The sequence below is a fragment of the Siphateles boraxobius genome, unplaced genomic scaffold (genome assembly GCF_051911475.1).
Source record: "Siphateles boraxobius isolate OS27281-9 unplaced genomic scaffold, OSU_SipBor_1 48, whole genome shotgun sequence".
Taxonomy (NCBI): Eukaryota; Metazoa; Chordata; class Actinopteri; order Cypriniformes; family Leuciscidae; genus Siphateles; species Siphateles boraxobius.
In genome coordinates this window covers 1,081,317-1,090,031 of record NW_027509119.1, presented here as the reverse complement: position 1 = coordinate 1,090,031, position 8,715 = coordinate 1,081,317, and positions in this window count along the sequence as shown.

The following is an 8,715-nucleotide window of genomic DNA, read 5'->3' as shown; positions in this document are numbered from 1 at the left end:
AGGCAAGAGGCTGAAAACCTGTTGAAAAGGTGATTCAGGGAATCATTAAAGCATTTACACATCAATGAGAAAGTGCCAGTCAGCTGGAAAAACTCAAAAAACTCAAAAAAATTAGAATATCGTGCAAAAGTTATAATTTTGATGATTATGGCTTACAGCTTATGAAAAACCCAAATTCAAAATCTCAGAAAAATTAGAATATTACATGAAAGCAATAAAAAAAAAGATTTTAAATACAGAAATGTCGGCCCTCTGAAAAGTATAATCATGCATATCTATATACAGTATACTCAATATATTAATTACATCTTTTAATTTGAATTACTGAAATACATGAACTGTTGCACTTTATTCTAATTTTTCGAGTTTTACCTGTATATGACAAAATATACTGTAGAGACTGAAAGATACTATAAATAATAGAAAACATTAGGGATGCACAATATATCGGCCACCATATCGATATCGGACGATATATGTTCATTTTTAATCTTATCGTTACCGGCTTAATATATATATTAAAGCTGATAAATAATTTATTATTTCCTTCAGCTGAGACACTTCAGATGCGCACTGTTCAACATGATGCCTTTTACTTGCTTGAAATAGGAATAGGAATCACTTCAAAAAAGGAAAATACAGTAAAGTCCAACATGTGCAAGTCTGTCATATCGGCTATATAAAACTATCGTGAGAACATCATTATGATTGTGTGTTTGGGACATGGATTTTATGGTGAGACTTTTTTTAATCAGGCTCTCAAAAATTATATAAAAATTTGCATTTAGATTTATTGGCCAATATGGCATGTATCTGCTTTCAAATATAAAGAATTATCAGTAATCGGTATCAGCCATTGTTTTTTTAATTAAAACACATTAATTATTATTATTATGTAGATGTAGCACTGAATCTTCAATGATTCTAAACTCTAAACAAAAATCAGTCTAAACTTTAAAAGTGACATGTTTTTGTGTTCTTTAAGGCCTGCTTCAGTAAAAACAAGCATTAAAATTAAAAAAAAAAAATCTTATCAACTTGCTTGCATGTGCTTCATAATATGAGGTTGTGTTTTTTTTAACTGTTATATTTGTAACATTATCCTCATTCCAGTTATATGGCGCGGGTGTCATAGGCCTAATGTAATGTTTGTCTTGATAATCAAATCCAGACTGAGACGACACAAATGAATCACCTCATATCTTCTATGAACTTTAGAACTGAAACGTACAGTAGGCAATGAGATAACTAAGATCTAAGATTTTAAAAAATCTTGTCGGGTCAATGACTTCTTAGATTAAAAAAAAAAAAATTCAAATTCAAAGGCGTTTGGAAGGGAGAATTGATTCTAATGTCGATTCAATATGCCAACTTGACTTTGATGTATCAGTATTTTTGAGTGAATATTAGGGAAAATTATTAGAATTGAGTAAAAGCAGAGCCTGTCTATGGAGAGCCTGGCCACTCCCTATAGACTCCTTTTCAGTTGGTAAACATGATGACGTTTTTATGTGGGCGGAGCTTATGTGGAGGCAGAACGATCCCTCTGGCCGCTTCACTAACGCTAGTTTGCAAGTTTTGTTGACTTGTTTTTTAACAATGACGGGAGAAAATCAGATTTGATCTTAATGTGCAAGGTCACTCACTGTCCAGGACCGCGATTGTTATTTGCAAAAGTTAATTTTAACGGACGGAACCAGATTGGCCGACCCGCACACGCTCAGGCAATGGATGGACGATCTGACAGGATTAACGTTACCTCGGATGAGCGGCCTGCCTTCTACACCTGTTAGAAAAATCGAGTGTAAAGACAAACTGAGGGCATATACATCTTTAGATGCCTATAACTATGTGATGAATGGTCTTGACTTGTGGCAACGTTACATTGCGCGGTCCTGCCCAGCGCCAAGGCCAGAAGACGACAATGTAAAGAGTTACAATACAGTGCAATTTTAATGATGTGAATATTTTCTAGAAATAAAAATATTTTTTATGTATTAAAATTATATTAATTAACTATGTTTTTGATTATTCTTTCTTGGTTCTTCAAAAAGTCTATCACAATCAATCACAAAAATACAATCATAGATGATTCACAAATAATCACAATAATTTAGAAAACATTATGCGATAAAATTTCAAATTGGATCCTGTAGGTGGTTTTTGCACCCAGAAACACAACAAGATGACATTTAATAAAAATAATAATAATCTATGATCCTTATTATATAGCTGATTCTGTGCTGGTTTGTATTGGCCGCCTCCAGTTTTCACTTTGTTTTGCCTCCCGCTAACGCCGTGACGTAGTTGTGACGTCGGTCCAAAAGGGGTCTTTTAAGCCCTATTGTAACGAATTCTGGTTGTAGTTCCACCAGAGTTCCACTGGGGGCGATCGCCCTGAGTCCAAAATGAATGGGAGTCTATGGAGCTAGACGGCTAAATTTGTCTCTTTCACCCGATTGCCGTTGAGAAATCTCAGATTTGATTGTAGGTTTTGCAAGTTCAACATGGGTTATAGGTCCAAAGTTGAATGAACGAGCACTTATGACCTTTAGATTTCTTACAGGTTGAGTTGTTGTTGCCCATAACATGCTAGCATTCTGCTAATGAACGCTGATTGGTCATTGAAGGACTGATTACGTCCAGAGATACCGCTTGATGGCATCGTGGCATCCGAAGCGGGGCCAGAATGTGTGTGTGTATTTTCGGCGTGGTCTTTTAAAACAACAAAACAAAAATTCTTCTAGCACGTGTGTTTACCTGTGTTAGCGGTGTTGTCGATGCCTCGAGAGAAAAGAAAGTGCAGAGCGTGAAAGCACCAAAGTGACTGAAGGATTGCCGTAAAGCAGTATCTCTGGTCGTATGATGTGTATGACGTCATTGGCATTTTAAAAGACTTTTTAAAGCAAATAAGTGACTCTAACACCCGGCAATGTGTAATTTCTTTGCATCTCCTTTCGAATACAACATTCAAATTACTAGACAAATAAATATATCCTGAGAAAAGTGGATTTTGAGGGGTATATCTCCATAGACCTCCATTCATCTGCACTCGTCCTGTGAGCGCCCTCATATGGAGCCAGAGTGGAACTGCAACCGGTTCAGAAGCCGGAAGTTTACTGAGAGTTAAAGTTCTCCACTTATTAGACATTCTCTGGTAAAAGGAAGAAGTATAAGACTAGACCAGTCTCACTGAGAGAGCAAGAGTCATACTGACATCTAGTGTCCAAATTATATACATTTCAGTTGCATTAAAAACAATCAGCAGTGATTGTTGTTGTGGCAGATTTAGCAGTTTATGCCTTCAGGTTCAGGAAGTTCACAGACTTACAGTATGTAGAATGTCACTGTAGTGACATATGAGTGTATATATGTGTATTTGATTTAAAATAATTGCACATTGATATTTAATTTGGTCTTGGCATTTCCATCACAATCTGACAAACCCTCGGATATCCAATCTGAGGCTTGGAGATTTGCAAACCTTGATCAATGATATATTTCAACAGTTGTGGGATATTTAACAGCTGCAGACTTTCTTCTTGTTCAGGAGTGCATTGACCCCACAATATTACTCTTGTTCTCTGTCTCTTTTCCTTGTCTGTGTACTACAGTTACATCTGTAGATATATAGATGGCACCCTAGTCCTTCACTGTTCCCATAGACTCTGTTGTTCCCAGACTTCATTTCCCAGAACCCTCTGCTCATTAGTTTATCTGTTTCAGCTGTGTTTCAATTGATCATAAATGCCTGTTAGCCTTCATTCAGTATGAAGTCTTGTTTGTTTGTTTTGATTTTGGTTCATGCTTTCTTTCAGCATTTTGAGCAGTTCCTGGCTTCTTTATATTTATTTGCTCCTGAGGGATTTCTTGTTTCTGTCCGCCTCTGTGGGTTGTATTTGTGTTCGGACTGATTACATGTGCTTGACCCTCTGTCTGGTATATGAACTATGACCTTGGATTCTATTTGTTATTAAACTGCGTTTGGATTCTCAGCCTCTCTGCTGAATGCTGTCTTATAACCACTACCAAATCATTACAAATAAACTACAAATCAAAACTTCTGCTCACCACGGCTGCATTAATCCAATCAAAAATGCAGTAAAAAACATTTAATATTGTGAAATTATTACAATGTAAGCGGTTTTATATGTGGCTATATAATAAAATGTAATTTATTCCTGTGATCAAAGCTGAATTTTCAGCATCATTACTCCAGTTTTCAGTGTCACATGATCCTTCAGAAATCATTCTGATATGATGATTTGATGCTCAAGAAACATTTATTATTATTATTATACATTGATAAGTGATACATCTTATAAATTACATTTTGAAATAGAATTACATATTTTATAAATTACATTTTGAAATAGAATTAAACATTTAAAAAATGCATTTTTAAATCGAATTAAACATTTAAAAAAATTCTAGAATTAAACATTTTATAGCAACAACACTAACAAACAAACAACACTAGCGCTTTGAGGAACACTAGGCGCATTACAATTAAAATATATTATTATTATTATTTAATTAATTACCTTTTTAATAGAATTAAATATAATATTTTTTATAAATTATTTTTTTTAAATATAATTAAATAGAATTGAGCAGTTGTTTTAAATTGCAATAATATTTCACAATATTTTAGTTTTACAGTTTTAATCACATAAATGCAGGCTTGCTGAGCAGAAGAGACTTCTTCGAAAAACATTTAAAAGTCTTATGATCCCAAACTTTTGAACAGTATAGTTTACATTTGATCCAGCCATCTTGATGACATTCAAATAATCTAAATCATAAAATACAGTAACACTTTACAATAAGGTTGTATTAGTTACCTACTTGATCTAATAATGAACTGCACTTCTAAAGCATTTATTAATCTTAGTTCATGGTAATTTCAACATTTACTAGTATATCATTACAATCAAAAGTTGTATTTGTTAATATTAGTTACTGTGAACGTTTTATTAACCAACATGAACAAAGATTAATAAATACTGTTATAAATGTATTGCTCATTGTTAGTTCTTGTTAGGTAATACATTAATGTTAACAAATAAGACCTTATTGTAAAGTGGTATACCTAAACATCTTATTGCTGTGTGTAATTCTTATTTCTACCACCAGAGGAACTCAGGGGTGAAACATCTCACTCTCTAAACAACAGAACAACTGATTCTGAGCCTATACTCAATAACTGATGCTGAGAAACTGAGTAACGCTGATGATGGTTTGGTAACATTACAGAGCAAGTAAAAATCTGGTCCAAATCCAGTTTAAGAAATTCCCATTGTGTTAAAGTAACCCTTATTTTAAGTCTTACAGGGTTAAAACAGTTTGTTCCCCCTCTTTTTGCATGTTTCTCCAACACTTCTCCACTGGAGAAGTGTTGACTTCCTCAGAACCATCTGGTCTTTTCTAGAATTGGAGAAAACAACATAAATCAAATGTTTACAAATTCTGACCTCAATTGCATCTGGACAATCTGTTTAGTGTTTAAATTCCTCTTTTGAACCATCTGGTTTCAACAGCAGTTCCTCAATCTATTCTGATGTAGCAAGTTCAGCAAAAAACAAACAAAACAAAACTACTGCTGTAATTAAATTGCAAGGTATAGTTAAATAAACCACGCAGTTGCAGTATGATTTCCATTACACGAGAGTAGATGTTAAAACTTCATGCTGATTTGTACTCAGCTTTCGCCAAGATAAGCACCAACTAAGACGTAGCTTTACAGTAACCTATGCTTCTCCATCCATTTACGCTTCTTTCCAAATGGTGATGTGAATCTCCTTCTGTCTGGTGTTAATAGCTGCAGTGTATTTGCACACACAACGTCTGGAACCACAGTGCGGTCCCCTCATGACAACCGTCTGGATTGAGCTGAGTAGGGGACATCTCTAGGGTCTTCAAGTGGGCACCATCCGTCCTCAGTGTTTCGTCGACTAGCCCACGACACCTCAAGAGGACTCGACAGTGACTCTGGCGTCCCAGAGTCACCCCCCTCCGTCCCCCACTCAACTCAGCCCAGCTTACTGACCTTTACATCCCTCCTGCTGCTGAGGCTGCTCCTTTGACCTAACCACAATCTCTCACAACCACAACCCGACCATACAGGCCAACCCGTTTGACTACGGCTGTCGAGCCCCACTGCGGACGTTAAAGCGGTCAGTGGCAACGGTTCCGTATGGCATACTACCGCAAAACACAATATCTGTCCAAACACCAATCCTCATTCACACAAAATAAACAGGAACGTAATAACTGTAATTACTATGCAAACTATACAAATAAACCAACAGACTTATCAAATTTTCAAGAATTTTTCGAAACCGTAGCATGGCGACCTGTACACAGCCAGCCAGACTCTTTCCGTCTCAACCACAGCCAGTTGCTGCTCCTCTCTGCTGCTTCAGATAAGTTCTTTACTGTGCGACGCAACTCTTGGCCATTGAATCCGACGTCTCTGAGGAACCGGGTTGTGGAGTGTGCCACAAATCCACGACAACCCACTTCCACTGGATAAACCTGGACTCTCCATCCTCGCTGTTCTGCTTCAGTGGCCAGCTGAGCATACCGCAGTTTCTTCCTCTCATATGCCTCATCTACAGCATCCTCCCATGGGACTGTTAACTCTATCAGTTGAACCATGCGTGCTGATCCAGACCACAAAACAATATCTGGTCCGAGGTTAGTGGTGGCAATCTCAGGTGGAAAAATAAGCCGTTGATAAATAACAATGACTCCGTGACAAACACTGAAACAAACAGGGTATATATACACACACAGATCCTAACAAGGTGATGGGAAACAGCTGTGTGCAATGATCAGTGATGAGTTCAGGCAAAGGGTTATGGGAAATCAAGTTCATGATAAGGGTGACGATCAGGGAAAGAAACCTCTAGTGAAAACCTAAGGAACACAAACCAGACACTGTGACATAACCCCCTCCTCTACGGAGCGGCTACCAGACGCTCCAAGACACCACACAACACAAGTCCAGGAGGGAGGTGGAACGGTGGAGAATCAGGGGGAGGGATGGTGGGCCAGGTCCATTTAGGGGAACAGGAACAAGGGGTGACGGCTTAGCTGCGGCCAGGGCGAAACAGAGAGTCCATCGGGCGGCCAGGGCGAAACAGAGAGTCCATCGGGCGGCCAGGGCGAAACAGAGAGTCCATCGGGCAGCCAGGGCGAAACAGAGAGTCCATCGGGCGGCCAGGGCGAAACAGAGAGTCCATCGGGCGGCCAGGTTGGAGAAGACATTCCATCGGGCGGCCAGGGCGGAGAAGACAGTCCATCGGGCGGCCAGGGCGGAGAAGACAGTCCATCGGGCGGCCAGGGCAAAACAGAGAGTCCATCGGGCGGCCAGGGCGAAACAGAGAGTCCATCGGGCAGCCAGGGCGAAACAGAGAGTCCATCGGGCGGCCAGGTTGGAGAAGACATTCCATCGGGCGGCCAGGGCGGAGAAAACAGTCCATCGGGCGGCCAGGGCGGAGAAGACAGTCCATCGGGCGGCCAGGGCGAAACAGAGAGTCCATCGGGCAGCCAGGGCGAAACAGAGAGTCCATCGGGCAGCCAGGGCGAAACAGAGAGTCCATCGGGCGGCCAGGTTGGAGAAGACATTCCATCGGGCGGCCAGGGCGGAGAAGACAGTCCATCGGGCTGCCAGGGCGGAGAAGACCCTTCGGGCTCACGAACAGGAACAGACACCGGCTCAGGAACAGACACGATGGCCATCTTGTCCAAAGACACTGAATCGGCCGACGTGCCGTGAACAGTCTTTGGATCAGCACACGTGACGTGTATGGTCTCTGGATCGGCAGACGTGACGTGAACAGTGTCTGAATCGGCAGACGCGACGTGAACAGTGTCTGAACCGACAGACATAACGTGAACAGTCTCTGGATCGGCAGAAACCATATACTTCCTCCATGCATGTAGAACAGCTAATGCATAAAAAAGGAAGACGGCCCTCCTGGCCATGTCAGACGTGATGTGAACAGTCTTTGAATCGGAAAACGCAACGCGAACAGTGTCTGAACCGGCAGACGTAACGTGAACAGTCTCTGGATCAGCAGACGTGATGTGAACAGTCTCTGGATCAGCAGAACTCACATACTTCCTCCATGCATGTAGAACAGCCAATGCATAAAAAAGGAAGACCACCCTCTTGGCCGAGGCAGGGCTGATGATGGACAGTTCTGGGATGGTCTCTGAGACGACAGCGGGCTGCATGGGGACGACCACTGGAACGACAGCGGGTTGCACGGGAACGGCCTCCGGGATGACAGCGGGCTGCACTAGGATGACCACCGGGATGACAGCGGGCTGCACGGGGACGGCCTCCGGAATGACAGCAGGCTGTTCGGGAACGACCACCGGGACGACAGCGGGCTGCAAGGGGACGGCCTCCGGGAAGACAGCGGGCTGCGCTGGGACGTTGGAGAGGCAGGAAGTCCTCCTCCTCCTCCTCCACCGCCCTTGATGGTGAGGTGAAGGCTCTGGGCTGGACGGGACCAGCGGTGAAGGGAACTCAGGGCTGGGCAGAATCAACGGCCCAGGGTCGAAGAGGGGGAAAAGTGGAGGATGGTGTCGGGGTCCATCTCGACAACCTCCTCCCCTGCAGCCTCCACGGGTCCCAGAAAACTTGGCCAAACGGGTTCCCTCAAAAGATCGTCTATGGAGGGGGGTGTCGGCTGACCAGGC